Raw genomic sequence first — 16,691 nt, forward strand, 5'->3', positions numbered from 1 at the left:
TCAATGTCTGTGTCTAGAAGAACCATTGACTTATCTCAAATGAATCACATCACGGTACTCTCCTATTCATCTACAGTAAATAAACATTGAAGTGCATTCCTTCTTTTATTTGAAAATTTTGTATGTGACTCTCTCGAATGTGGCGATTATAGATGGTTTTTTATCAGTATTATAGAGCTGATGAAAATTCGAAAAACTATAAAGAAAAAGTATTTCGTGATATGAAGCTTCTATATAACTCTAGGAAAGAACTTTTAAGGTTAATGGCCATCATAAGAACGTTTTTCAAGAATCACAACCAGCTGACAAGGAGGTTACTAAATTGCTTATCAGTAAATCAATCATTCACGAAAATGTGGAACAATAATTTTACATGCATGAAAACTGTTATATCTCAAGTGTGGAGGGAATTCAGCTAGTTTTGATGATGTTCTGTTTCAGTATCTGATAGCATAGGACGTTTATTGAGTAGTTTCAGTAGCACAGTTTTTCTCTTTACCTTGGTCCTGTTTTTACTAACCTGACTTTAACTAACCTTATTAACCAGATTCCCTTTTGCTGACCAGTCTACACTAACAATTTGTTAACTAGTTCCAGTTTTTCATTTTTATTTGTAGTTCTTAGTCTTGAATTTCTATTTTGCAGGTACCTATTAGAATTACATAAAGCCACGCTGGTTCTATATTCTTTACTTACCTAGTTTTAATTTTCAGTTTTACTTTAATAGTTTTTCAGTTTAGCTTGATAATCATCGGTAATATTCTAGTACTTTTAAATTCTAGTAATTAATTTCACGTAGTAGTTGTTATCGTTACTTTTAGCATGTAAGAATAGTTAAATAGGATTTTAATTCACTGTTTTCAGTTTCAGCTTTAAATCTGTTCTGTTATATTAAGCTGTCATAGGTTTAAGTGGTATAAATTTTAGTTAGGTGTTGTTTTGTGAATTTGACCATTTCCTTAGCACTCGCTTAGATATAAATATTGCATTTTATAGATCATAGAGTAGAGTTAAATGTAGAAGTAGTTTTAACAACTGCTGTTATTTGTCCTGTTACTGATTTTCATATGCATTTTTACTTTTCTTTGTTGTTTTTAGTCTGTATCTCTGATTTTAATTCTCTTTTGCTGCTTTTTAAACTTGTATGAGTAGTGTGAATTAGGATATCTTTTGTTTTTGATAATTTTGGTAGAATTCAACTCTTCCATTATCTTTCTTTTACTGTTTTTGATGTGCTCAGGTAGATACTCTGCATTTTATCAGATATAGAAGTAGATATTAGTTGCAGGTTTGATTCGTAGTTACTGATGTGAGGATTTTGAGTGCTGATTCGAGGTCTTTATAATCAAATTTTGAAAGTCTTGCTATTCTAACTAAATCACCTTGTTTTTAATTTCTTTTATTCATTACACACTTGTTTGGATAGTCTTTTTACATAATGATCTGGTCTACTGCAGATTTAAATTTTTAGTTAACTCTAGTATAGTGTTTTAGCTTCTATCTAGTCAGATTTTAGTTTTCTTGTTAATTTCCAAATTTGACTTCGATTTTTTATCTTTCTTTTAACATTCAAAAGTTGTCTACACAGTGGTTTAGAAGTCCTAATAATTAGATTAGCACAGTTTTAAGATTTTCCACTTTTGGCCTATTCTAGTGCAATTTTAGGTGTTCAGTAGTCAAATTTTGCTTTTCTTGTTATTTTCAAATTGTGACTTTACTTTTACCTTTCCTTTATTATTTAAAAGTTGTCTAAATAGTCATTTTACAGTTTAAATTAGCAGTTTAATACAGTTTTCATTCTTAGTTGGCACTTTTAGTCTATTCTAGTTTCTATTTTAGGTTTCATATTGAGTTTTAGGTAGTTTTTTGCGGTGAGTTTTTCTTAGCTAGATTTTACCATTCTAAATTTGTTGGGACATTTTCTTTATAATTTCTTAGACTAGTTTAGTGTAGTTTGCAAATTTTGACCATTGTAGTAGAGCTTTTGAGGTTTGAGTAGCGATATTTAGAAGTTGTCTTCGGAATCAGTTTTTGAGTCAATTCTTGGTCATTTCTACTTCATTGCATTTCTTTCATTGATGATTAGGTCGTTAACATGCTTAAACACTTTGTGCACCAGTTTTGACACATTCAACACCGAGAGAGAGATTTGAGCCTTAATTGTTAAATGGTAATTGGTCGAACACACTTTGACCATTTTGAATCTGCTACCATTTAGATTAAGAGACGGAGGATCAATCCTCATTATTAATTTGAGTCTGTTTAAAGCAAAGCATTCGATATTTAAATTATGTTGAATAAGTTCAAAATTAGTCTGAAACGATGTGATTTTGTTGTCTCCAATGGAAATGGAAGATGGGAAGCATGAATTGGCAGAGTCTTGGACAATAAATATCTCTATACCTTGGAACTTACGGTAATCATTTTCGAATTCGATTTTTCTGTTGAGTTTTTTGTGTTTGATTTCTACTGAACATTAAAAACACACTTTTTGAAACTTTAAAGATAATTTTAATATATTTAAAAATTTTAAAATTAATAATGATCAATAATGTATTTTGAAAGTACAATAGAAGAACAACAGTAAAAAATTAGTAGAGAATCCAAACTCAGTAATTTTTTTTGCATTCGTCCACTGCTCTCATTAAGATCCTCGGTAATCATAGTAATAAAGAAATTGATAAACTAAAATATATTAATAATTCTTGCTTATATATATATATATATATATATTAGTAATTACTATTTATTAGTACAAATTCTCAAAATTCTAAATCACACATGCATATATTTGCTTAGAATTTATTGCCTTACAAGTTTGGCATTGCGCATTATGCATAATAAATTGCTCCAAGTAAATGGAGTTTTTCGTCATGACAAAATTGGACTTAATTTTCTCTTCGAATAAAAAAAGTCAAATGGTTATTTTTTTTAAAGAGAAAATGGATAATCATATCGAGAACGCACTAATTGATCCTAATTTTCTTTATCCTCAACTGGATGGTGGTTTGTTTTAATACTTAATAGTATGTCTAGTAATCATATAAGAGTCGAAATGATCAAGTGTAATTAAATTTTTTTATTCATTATTTTTTTAGTCACTTTTTTTTTACATAAATTAAGGGTTTAAATACTTTTTTCATTCTTTAAATCACTTTTTTACATAAACGGTTGTGATAGTTTGTACAAAAATGTGTCAAGGATGAAAGGAAGAACACAAACTTTAATTTCAATCAACAAGTAATTCATAAAATAATAAAATTAACTTAGTTAAACTGATTAAATGTTTAATCAAGAAATTAAGATGCACATAAGAAACGGAAACGGGGTGTATCTCTTCTTTCCTTTTGAATCTCTTGCCATTTTTTTCCCATGCTTTTTTTTTGCCCATGCTCATAGTGTTTGTAGGTTTTCCATTTTGTTAGTTGTATTAAAAAATATATTCGTGTTCTTGAAACTTTGAGTGATGTGCTTCTGTTTATGATTTTTCATGATAAAGGAAAGATTGATGATGTGTAATGTAATGTCCCATTTAATTAATAAGCATAACCAAAAGAAGCGTCACCCAATTATAATATAACAGCGCAATTCTGGAGTTTAATCATAATTCTTTACTATCCAAGGCACGTCACGATGTCCAAAAAGAAGCAAGTTAAACAGTTTACTGAATCATAAAGAAATTTAAAGACGGACAAGTATATGGGCGGTAGCCCTAAAGAAAGCCTAAGAAGACTAAGCAGCATAATCATCTCTTCCCTGTTGACCACGGGCACCTCTTGCATCTGCTCCCATCAATAAATTGATGATCATCGGAAAGGTAGAAGAACAACATACAAAGCAACCAACAAGAAAAGGGTAAGCTAGAGCCAACAAGATTTTTATCATGCAAACAAATATACCTTCATAGTCCAATATACATATATCACTCAAGCATGTTATGACCTTTCAATCAATACACTAAGACTCGACTCGACTCATCCGGATACATATAACCTGGTTGGATTCAGCGGATGCTTGTACTTGCGGTGGATACCTCTGCTCACCCCCGAGCTGCTCACCCCCGAGCTAAGTGTTACAAGTGTTATAATGAATCAATTCCCTCACACACAAGGTTAGCCCTTAATGAGTTTCAGGCCTCCTGCTACTCTCACCACAGGAGTTAGTCCACTCTAAGTGAGACTAATTGACTCCTTAGAGTGTCAGGATGCAATCCTTACCTTGAATCCTTACCAAGTTATATAGATAGGGCACCACCATGGACACCCACTAACATGGGCCATGGAATTACGTCCCGACCACTGAAGCACGACCCTAAAAGTCTCACCTAGAGGCTCCAAGGAATTACACACTGACATGGACCAAACATATTCAAACAGCCGAGTAACATTTCTCTCTCTCTCTCTCTCTCACACACACACACACACACACACACACATATATATATATATATATATATATATATATATATATATATATATATATATATATATATATATATATATATATTATCAACCTTTATAGCCAATTCCTTTCATGTTCCAGGTCAAACCCATTCCAACTCCTCATACTCCATCCATGTATGTAGTATTTCAATTCATCTCATTATCATGCCACTTTCATAACCAATCATTCCATGTTCATCACATGCTAAGAGTCATTCAAGTTCATCATTCATAACTCATACATCCTCCCACACATACATATTCCTTCCCCTCATACCATCATATAATAATCAAATCAAATGCAAGCCATACATTAAAGAACAAGGAAATCGCCAAACCAAAACGTATTCTTGCCTAGCTCTTCGCTCAGGCTGAAGGGCCTCGCTTAGGCGAGAAGGACTCTCACTCAGGCGAGATCCCTTCGCGTAGGCGAGAGCTCAACACACATAACAGTGACCTTTGCGCATTCTATCTTAGGCGAGACTCCCCTCGCCTGAGCGAGATGCTCGCTCGCTCAAAACTAAGCCAGTCACCTGAGCGACCCTTCGCGGAAAAAGATCTGGGCGAGCCTCTGCTCATCTCGCCTAGGTGAGACAGGCTCGCTTGGGCGAGATTATCAAATCTCGCCACTGTTTTCCTGCGACAGTCACTCATACCAAACCAAATCAACACGCTAAAACATTCCAAGCATTCAGAACATCATATCAACTAGAGACTCTCAGCACAACAACAAAAACAACAGTAAAAACGAAGTACATGAGTGGGTTCTAGCTTCCCTTACTTGGAAATAAGCTAGCACACGACTCCTAAACCAAAACTAGCGAGCACCACAACTCCAAAGTTAGCACAGAGACAGGAGATTCGTGGAACAGAGGTGAACTAGATCAATAAAGAAAAGCTTCAGTTTGAAACCAAGACAGTAGAGCTAGAATAGGGGAAAACAATTGGAAGGTTAACTTTCTCGAGTCAATGAAGTCCTTTTGGCTCAACGTAAGAGAGGATGTGCAACCATAGCAGAGGTTTGCGGCTGCTCTAGAGAGAAAGGGAGAATTGTTTCTGCAAAGTGCAAGGAGGCGAAAGCGTTAGGGCAGACTTAGGGTCTGTTTCCCCTTTGGGCCAGCCCTTAGGCCCAAAAGTTTGGGGCAACCTTTTTTTTAACTTAGGGCAGAAAAACGAATAAGGAATTTAATGGGCCTTACATTTCTGTAAGTAATAAATTGATAACAACTCTTAGAATCGGTATCTTCATATTTGCTAAAAGTATTGATCTAACTTGTACGTGTTAGGTGCTCTTATTTTTCTATCAATCTTAGTGTAGTGACAAAAAAAAGTTAAATATGTTTTTGTCTCTTAACTTTCGGTGAATTTTGTAATTAATCTATTTTGAAACTTTGGACCAATTTAGTCATTTATCTTTCAAAATACGTGAATTTAATCCTTTTAATCAAATTTTGTTAGGTTTATTAGATGTTTCGTACATATTTCAAGATTGTATTTGAGTTGTTTATAATATTTGATACATTTTTGTTTTAATGTTAAGTCAAATACTATTATGAAACACGTTTGAAATGTCAAATAAACTTAAAAAAAATTGATTAAAATGACTAAATCCACGTATTTCAAAATATGAAGGACTAAATTGATCCAAAGTTTCGATATGGACTAATTCCAAAATTTACTGAAAGTTAAGAGACAAAAAACATATTTAACAAAAAAATAATGGAAACATTATTGCTCGGAACAAACAATTTTCTAAATTTAATTATGAATTTTATATTTTAATGATTTCTCTCTCAAGTTGAAGTTTTTATATTTCCAACACCTGACGTTTGTTTGAGATTTGGGGAATGAAACACACTACTTCGGGCTCACTAGGAGCATGTTGAATATATATATCAACCTCTTTGTTCCTATCCTCTACATACTTAGACAACGCTAATGCTTCCTTATCAACACTCAACAATCTTAGATTGTTTAACAACTTATGTTTTGAACCCTTCCACCAAAGTTTCACATCTCCAACGTCTTTAAACTCCTCCACAATACCTAATGCTTCAAAGAATGACCAAAAATCTGGATTGATCCTTTTAACAACATGGATTTCACCCCCAATGTATTTCAATCCCCTATTCCTTTCAAACCTACCTATATGATGAAACGTGACTGTGAACCCCATTTCCAGCCCTACATTTCAAATCAATACACAAACCAAACAAATTGGACCACAATCCAACTTTAAAAACAACCAAACCAAAGCAAAGTGAACATTCAACGAAAGAAAATTAGAAACAAAAAACAACTAACCTCACTTCAGAAATGATGATTTCGTCGATCAAATCAAACCACTGAGCACCAACTTCTTCGTCGTTGTGTGATTAAAGTTCCTACCTTTCGATTACAGATTGAAATCACTAATTCTCTCTTCGTTCCCCAATGCACGTTTAGTCGTTGGGGTTCTCAACATAGTCCTTTTCTATTTTTATTAGAACCCTGCATCAGATTGTGTTGTGTAATGGTTAACTTATACATGGTTAATTACCACATTCCCTAAGACGATTAATAATATTTAACTAAAACGTGCAAAACAGTTTCATCAAAATAAACCTTTAAATGGGATTCTGACGTGACCATCTATTTGCCAGGTGTCAATTAAAACTAACAGAGTTTAAAATTGAGGACCAGTTCCATAACCGTTGTTAGTGTCCATGGTTCTTGACTAACATAACGGGGCTTACTCGCTCGTAATCCATAATTTTGTAGTAGTTAATGTGCAATTTATATCTCTCTTAGTATTATTATTTTTTCTATAAAAGAAAAATCTTAAATTTAAGACTTTCAACATATATCACTATGTTTAAGTAACCATTAGCTCAAATACTAATCTTTATCAGCTTTGGAACTAAGGAAAATGGTGAGATCTTGGTGAATTCTGGTTACATATGAAAGGAGGAATGGGTGAGAAAAATGACAGTATAATCAAGGAAACGTTTCAACAAAGTTTGTAAGGTGTTTGTGCTCATTATTGGATTCATTTTTTATTTTTTATTTTTGGGATTGGAGGATGGAAAGGAAAATAAACAAAAGGGAAAACATAGTGAAAGTTAAGATTGTGAGATTCTTTGGATTGAATCGGAAATTTTGTGAAAGATTTTATTGATGTAACATGTTAAAAAATTGATAACTGAATAATGTTGTTAATCACCAAAATATTTTTTAGTTAATTTAAATAAAAATAAGTATTGAATAATAATTAAATATGATTTATAAAGTTTTATTTTATAAAATTTTAAATACTGTTAAAAGTTATTTAAAATTTATAAATTTGTATTTAAATAAGTAATGGAAAATAATGTAAAAAATAATTCCACAAAGTTTAATTGGTAATTTTAAAATTAACTTGAATGTTATTATCTTACTAATTCTCTTTTGTAACTATAATAACTAATAATTAATGAAGAAAATTTTCTTTTTAAATTATTAAAACGGAGAAGAAGCAAAGACTAAATTTAAAAAAAAAAAAATAATGATAAACTTTCACATGGTGTTTCATGTGTGTCTCATGGAAGTGTATGTTTGATTATTATGTGTTGGAATTGGATGGTGTATAGGTTAGAGGAGACTTATCTCTTGAGGTTATTTTAGACAAATTAATTTATAGACAAAGCCGCCAATTTTCTAAAAGTCTGAATATTAAGTTTGATGATTGTTATCTCTTTGACAAGTGTATCAAGTTGTACAAATAATAGAATAGAATATCAAGTAAAGTTTCCTAAAGAATTTACATTTGTTGATTATTTGTATTCGTCAGTCTTGCTCAATTCATCTGAGTTGTCAGGTTGACCTAGCTTGTCTAGGTCATCGGCCTGATCTGGTTCGTCTGGATCGTCGAGTCGATTGGACTAGTATGGATTGTCGGGTCGGTCGAGCTCGTCTGTGTCGTCGTGCCAATCGAATTTGCATGTGTCGTCGAATCGGTTGGGCTCACCATGATCATCGGTCCTGCCCGACTCGTTTGAGTTGTTGGGGCGATCAGACCTATCTTGATCATCGATTTATGTGTCATTATCACCATTTTCCTGAACTATTATTGTTTCAATGCATCTATATACATGTAAAGAATCTCATTTGAATGAGTGAGAAAAAACAAAACTAATTTAGCAAATAACCATAGAATTCTCCTAACTTTAAAATTATTCTGTTAGGTCCTTTAATAACATCTTCCACTACCTCCATTCATAAACATTCTTTTACCTCAACCTTCATTTTGCTTTTAACATATCCGTGAGCCAACACTACAACTCTTAGATATATGTATATATAGAAAAATTCTCGATCCTGAACTTAATCATACACAGAGGTGGAACTACGTTGAGACTAAGGGAGGCTATGGCCCGCCAATTTTTTTTTGTTACATTTAATTTAATATATAATTTTAAATAATTTTTTTCAAATTTAATATTTTAATAAATATTTACACATTTATATTTATACATAAGAAAAAGTTTTCTTTTTCACATTTATTTTTAATTTAATTTTTTAAATAAAAATAATTATTTTATTAATATTATTTTTTAAATGGTTATTTGTTTAATTTAATCATTTTTTATTTTTTAAAATTTAACCATTAATTATACTAAAATTATAAAAATTATTTATATCTAATTTTATAATTATAATAATAATTATTGTAATTTTATTATTTTTTATTATCATAAAAAAAGTAAATACAATGTTTTGACTAGTTTATATAAAAATTTTAGGATTACTTTTTTGATTCCTATTTTCGTTCAAAAATATTAAGTTGGTCATCTAGTTTTTCTAATATCAATTTGGTTCGAATTTTAAAAAATTATGTAATTTTGTCCTTTTTCGTTAAATTTATTAAATCAAATCAATAATTTTTCATCAAAATTGAAGTTGTGAATGATTTGCTTTATTGGTGTAATTGGCATAATCGTAGTATCAATTTTGATGAAAAATTCTTGTTCCACTTGAAAAAATTTAACGAAAAAGATAAAATTATATTAACTTTTATAAAATTCAGACCAAATTGAAACTATGAAACACTAGAGGACCAATATGATATTTTTAGACAAAAAAATAAACCAAAAAATAATTTAAATAAAATTTTAGCACCCCAACATATTGTATGAAGTTCCGCCACTCATCATAGACTTCACTATGTCTTTCCTATGTGTAAGACCTAAAATCATTCGTTCTCTACCACCAAATCATGCTAATCCTCGATAAGAAAAAGGAAAAGTCCCATTAATTATTAAAATGTGTAGCGTAACCAACTCTTGCTCTATATTTTTTGTTCCAACACTTGCCTTTATCGTCTTTCATCAACTTCATGGTTTATTCATATTTTAAACATTCTCTGTTCAAATAATGGTGATACTTCCATGTAGAACAACACTCCAAGTAACTCCCATGTTTTTTTTTCTTCAGTTGGAACAAGCTAGATCCTATTTGAAACTCAGTTGACTCAGACATGTTGAACCTTTCCATGTCAACTCAGATAAACTTTTTACTGCATATCGATATATTCATTTTCATGTGACAGTTATTACAGCACCGTCTAACAGTAGGGAAAACCATTTTCACAATATATATAATTTCAGAATTTGGTTCTGTTAGAAAAGTGATAGACTAATTTGTTTATTTATTATATAGAGAGAGAGGTATATCTGAAAGGTTAATTTAAAAAAACATTCTTGCATCCATACCATATAGTACTAAATAATAAAAACATCTACAAGCAAAGTTATCTTAAAATGTAAATCGGATATATCAGCAATGAAGCAAGCTTAACTGGCAGCTACATCAATGTCGAAAAACAAGTACAAGAAAGACACATATTGTTGTTGATATTATTATATAACATATGGGGTACAGCATAACAAGTAACGGTGAGAACACTGAAGAAAGCAGTGACAAGGTGACAGAGAGTTTGACAACAAAAAATAGTTTTCTCTAATGCATGGCATCTGTCACCATATTCATTTACCCTTTACAACTTTCCCATTTATTTCTGCACTTAGACTTTTATACCTTTCGTTCGTGCGGTGTGCATCATGTCTACATAAGGTGTCCAACAAAAACCGTTTCTTTCGTGCATATCCATGTTCATGCTTTTGTCTCTCTTCTGCTAAGAGACAAAGACAGAGAGTTACCACTTGTGTTGTTCTGTTTGTTTTCTTCTCCTTACACACAATGGAGGTAAAGAACATGAAAACTGTGAAGGAATGGTTCACTTCGTACGAGGTTGTATTGAGCATGTTGGTAGTGCAAGTTGTATGACTGGGATGCAGTTGCTGTCAAGGGTGATATTGGTTGAAGGAACTTTCATTGGTGCACTTATTGTTTATCGTCACCTTGTTGCTGCTCTTTGTGTTGCTCCCTTTGCATTCTACCTTGAAAGGTATTCTTCTTGATCAACCTCTTACAATTCTTGTTTACATTTTATAAATAGTATTAGCAGAATATAAACATATAAATGTGTTTGATATCTTCAAATATATGAAAATTCAACACTTTCTTCGATTATTTGGTGAATGAACAGGTTTCATGTTGGTGTGTTGTAACTGTTCCGATCTTCAATTGTTATCTATTTGATTTTTGATTATTTTAAGTTTCCTCAAACACTTTTTGCTTATTGGTGTTCTTGAATCGGGTTTGCAGAGGTCAACCAAAGAAATTTAATTGTGAGGTCTGGTTTTGGCTCTTCGTCAATGCACTAACAGGGTACATTTACGTTTTTTAATATATCACGTCATCCTTCAATTGCTAATAAAAAGTCTATTCAAAAATTAGTAAATAAATTGAAAAAAAAAATAGAAAGAAAGAATGTTTTCGTGAAAGAAATCATAGAAGAATACATTAAAAATTACAGAACATCCTATTTTTCACATTTCATAAACCTCGTCTCCATTACTCCTTATACTATAAAGATTAGGATGACATTATCTTTGACAAAAAAAGAAATCATTTAATAAAATAATCATAAGAGAAGATGATATATAGAGATAAAATAATATCAAATGAAAAAAAAATAATATAGAATTTGTTGTGGGTCAAATTGGTAAATTTCACTCTAATATAAATATATTATAAAATTCACTTTTTAACTTTTTATTTACACGTGAATTTAAAAAAAAAAACAATTTTAATCGTTATGAAATATAGAGTCTCATTTTAGACTCAGACTCTAGAGTGTTTTATTTAAGATTTAAGAGAGGAGATATTTAAGATTGAAAAAAAAATCTTAAATTTCATATCAGATAACATATTTTATAAAATTCAAATGTTAAAGTTTTGGCATTACCTATTTAAAAAAAAAATATATATATTTCTATAACATTAATTCTTGGATTAAATATGTTTTTTTTCCTCAAGTTTTAGTGAAATTTGGAATTTGTTTCTTTTTGAAACTTTTGATCAATTTAGTCTTTCATCTTTAGAAATGCGTCAATTTAGTCTTTTTAACCCAATTTTGTTAAGTTTAGTTGACATTTCAAACGTGTTTTATGATAATATTTGAGTTAACATTGAGGTGAAGATGTCTAAAACAAGGTAAACAATTCAAATACTATAATGAAATGCGCTCAAATACTATCATGAAATGCGCTTAAAATGTTTAGATAAACTTAATAAAATTTGGTTAAAATGATTAAATTCACGCATTTACAAAAATGAATGACTAGATTGGTCAAAAATTTTTAAAAAAAAAAAACTAATTCTAAATTTCACAAAAACTCGAGGGACCAAAAACATATTTAATCCTTAATTTTTTTTATCAACAACACAAAATTGTATATATGTTATAGCAGTATTTGCATACATACACATATTATTTTGCTTGTTTTTTAAATTATCCTTTTTTGAAAAATAATAAAATCTTGATATATGTGAGATTAAATTTGGTCACATATGCTGAACTGTAATGGAACTCGGTAAATCTCCACCGTCTTCCTTAATATAACCTTTGAAAGCGGTTTACAAATAGAAAAACACATGAACAAGTCATGAAAAAAAGACACATCGAGATAAACATTATCTATTTCCAGCAACATTAACTACTGTCAGACATACGTGAAAGTTTCATACTTAAAACTATGCGGCAAAATATTAACTCTTACTCCAAAATTTATGATTTTATAAATAAATCTTGCACAAGTTCTGGTTTTTTCTGGTCCTCCTTTACTTTCACTTTGTATGGAACAATTATTAGACCTATGAGTACATAGTTTATTTTCAATGTTTATGAGTAATTAATGTACACCATTGCTGAATACAGATAAAGTAGTATGAGAAAATGAGGTTATCTAATTTATATTAAGTTTTAGTGAGAAGAAAAGTAGGTGGCACTTTTGATTTGAAAATATTGGACTATAAAAGAAGATAAAGAAATTTTTGAATGTGAAACTGTACAAATAATCTTCCTTGAGTTTCGGTCCAAAATTCTTCATCAGCTTTTAACAAATTTACTCATGTTTATGTTGTGAACAAGCAATAAAAACTAGCCATAGATAGCAAGACCAAAATAAAAATAATAGATGAGTCAGTTGCCCTAACATTGCATGTTTCAAAAGGTCCTAATCAAAAGTTTTAATTAAAAGTCTCATTAAAATATATTATAAATAGTTTGACAAAGAATATGTTAATATAAAGTTAGTCTTCATTCTTCCATCATGTTTTAGAAGTACCCATTTATAGTATTGGCTTAAACTATTCCCTTCATCTTAAATTGATTTTGACATACAGATAATAATAATAATAATAATAATTAAACTTTTTAATATTTTTTTACTTACTATGTTTCAAGGAATTGATTTTGAATTGGAAAGGAATGAAGCAAATAAAAGAGTTTCCATTATTTCCTATCTTTCAACAACCAATGCATCAAAAAAATTTATACTTAATCATCTTTTATGCAAAATGCATATAATTTATAGACACGACTTCACATGAGTTAAGTCGATCATTTGTTCTTTAGCATGTTAAAAAAAAATGCATGAATTTCAAATATTAACTATTTCTTGAACCCTTGAAACAATCATTTTTGTTTTGATGTTATTAAATGTTCTTATAGTACTGCTAGCGTGAACTACATTATGCACAAGAAGTAGTGTTTTGTATTTTTAAATGTTTATTGCCTGTTAGTAATAATTAATAATCCTAATATGCACGAAAAAAATCAAATAACTTTTATGAAAAACTTATTGTGTTCACAGTTCATTTGTAAAAACAAAGACGTACGTGTCATAATTTTTCTTATTTCCTCATTGCGAAGTTCTAACATAAATATATTTCTATTCTTCTTAACTAAGAAAGGTGAGCTTATCTTTCAATTTTCAGTTAAATTACAAATTGCAATATATATTAATACTTGAAAATATTTTGATGAAACTTTAATAATTTAAAATTTACTTAAATTTGTCATTATCAAAGATACATATATTAAGTATCTCCACTAACTTTTTGTGGTTCAGATTAATTTCTAACATAACAACGTAAATTACAGGATGACAATGGCTCAAGGATTGTTTTATTATGGTCTGCGAGACACTTCTGCTACTTACTCTATCACTTTTCTCAACTTGATTCCTATAATCACATTCTTTACCTCTATCTTACTCAGGTATTTGGAAACACTGGTTTAACAAAATAAAAAAAAATTTCATTCTCATTCTTTATTTTTTGACGTGATTTAATTAAAACTATTGATTTTTTTAAAAATAAATACTGGTGTATTAATAGTGATTCATACCAAATCACGTCAAAAAATAAAAAATAAAAGTAAAAAAATAGAAATCGTGGTATCATTATCCTAAAATTAATTCTAACTAGTTTCTTACCATACCGGTTAAGCAATTAATAAAATATTATTATACTCTAATAAAAATATCACTTCCAAATTCCATTTTTAAACTCTAATACACTAAAAAAGATGTTTGTTAGGAACTGAAATATTGATTAACTTAATTTACTGTTAGTATCATAACAATTCTTTTTACATAACAAATATATGTAAATAAACTAAACTAGCATTCTTAATGCGAGAGTCTAAATCAATTACTTTTATATTTGAGTCCTGAAATTACCTTTTGTATGAATAAATTTTTGATGCAGAATGGAGAAAGTGAAGTGGGAAACATGGGTTGGTAAAGCTAAGTGTGTTGGGTCCATTGTGTGTGTTGGAGGAGCATTAGTTACGAGTGTTTACAAAGGGAAGGAAATTTTTGTTGGACACCACATTCATCGTACTCATCAATCTGCACCACACAAAACCCACATGCTATATGGTTCTATCTTTCTTATTTGCAGCTGCTTCTCATGCACCGCCTGGTTTATTGCACAAGTAAGTTCCTTTCTTATAGGCAAATGCTTTAGTGTCCCTTAAACAAAACCTATTTTGGTCACCTTCCACCTAATCTATTGATAGCATGCCACGTCTAATAGTCATAAAATCTCCGATCTTATCACCAACTTCACAATTTTTATAATGGTTTATCCATCTAATGGTTTATCCATCTCGATCTTTCATTTTTCTATCACAAGATAAGATGAATTTAGAGAATATATATATATATATATATATATATATATATATATATATATATAATTTTTATAGTGGTTTATCCATCTCGATCTTCCATTTTTTCATCAGAGGTGGAAGATAAGATGAATTTAGAGGATATATATATATATATATATATATATATATATATATATAGGTGTAAACTTCATTTTACCAGTCAGTTTTATAGGAATAAGTTAATATGGTATCAAAGCTTATCCTAGTAAGACATATGTTTTATGAGCATATCATTCCATTGTCTAGATCTACGCATGAAATATATATACCTTGGTATGAGGGAAATGTGTTGGAAGTTTCACATCGATCAAAAATAAGATCAATTTAGAGTATATATGTAGATTAAAACCTCACTTTACAAACCAATTTTGTAAAGTTGAGTTAAACTTAAAATACATTTCTTTAAGTTTTGAAGTAAATTTAAAGATACGGATAATCATTCACTTTATATATATATATATATATATATATATATATATATATATATATATATATATATATATATATATATATATATATAATGGGATTATATTAATTTGCATCTTGAAAATGTGCATAAGGTGAAGTTGTTTAAAGTATTTCCATTGAAATACTGGGGAACAATGGTATCATGCATTCTGGCAGCAATTCAAGCAGCAGCAGTGGGTGTTTGGTTAGATTCCAGTAAAGCTGCTTGGAGATTAGAGTGGAATCTACAACTCATCACTATAGTCTACTCGGTAAGATGTTTTATACATACCTCCCTACACTTCAAAAATTACCAAAATTCATATTCAATAAATAATTATTTGTGTATATAAATATATTTGAATGCTAGTTATAATCTTTCTTATATATAACGTACTTGATATGAATATATTCTGAGAAATGATTAGTGATTAACCAAATCTGAAAAGTATTATTAATTTGAGTAAAGAAGAGAAAGAAACAGTATTATTTTACAGAGGTTGGATTTATTTATGTATACAGGGTGCACTGGCTACTGCTGCTACGTTCTGCATAATATCTTGGGCAATAACAATCCAAGGACCTACTTATCCTCCAATGTTCAATCCTCTCTCTCTCTTATTTTTGTGGCCTTTTCAGAAGCTCTCATTCTTGGACAACCATTGGGACTTGGAACGTACCAACATTTTTCTCTCCTTATTCTATATCTTCATTTTCAATGTTTGTTATTCCATGAATCTTACCATTGTAGAAAAATGCTAATTCAAGATCTGTGTGTAGGTTGAGTGGCATGGTTTTGATCATAACGGGATTATACTTCTTTCTGTGGGGCAAAAACAATGACACACACAAAAATGTTGCAGCTCCAGAAGGATCAACCATGATGATTGATGGGCTCACTGCAACCCAATCAACATCCGCAGTATTACCAAGTGCTTCACCCACCGATTCTGTGCTTCTTGAAATTGAAAATACTGAGAATAGTTGATGATGTTAACGTTAAGATGTTGTGTCTGCAAGTTAAAAATAAGTTGCTGGGCAAACAACTGCATTTCTCATAAATACACTACAAAAAAAAAACTAAATTGTGGAGGTTTTAATTTCGTTTAGCGGGTTTTTACCCTCCACAAAATATTTTGCAGGGGTTTTTCAAACCTCCACAGATAGATTCCCCACAAGTTATTTGTGGAGGTTTTCTACAA

General features: G+C 30.3%; 1 pseudogene; it reads left to right on the forward strand.

Annotated features, from left to right (window-relative positions):
* The first annotated feature begins 10,658 nt into the window (after window positions 1-10,658).
* Window positions 10,659-16,477, forward strand: LOC114195062 (annotated as a pseudogene).
* The last annotated feature ends 214 nt before the right edge of the window (window positions 16,478-16,691 follow it).

The sequence above is a fragment of the Vigna unguiculata genome, chromosome 8, assembly GCF_004118075.2.
Source record: "Vigna unguiculata cultivar IT97K-499-35 chromosome 8, ASM411807v1, whole genome shotgun sequence".
In the NCBI taxonomy this organism is placed as follows: domain Eukaryota; kingdom Viridiplantae; phylum Streptophyta; class Magnoliopsida; order Fabales; family Fabaceae; genus Vigna; species Vigna unguiculata.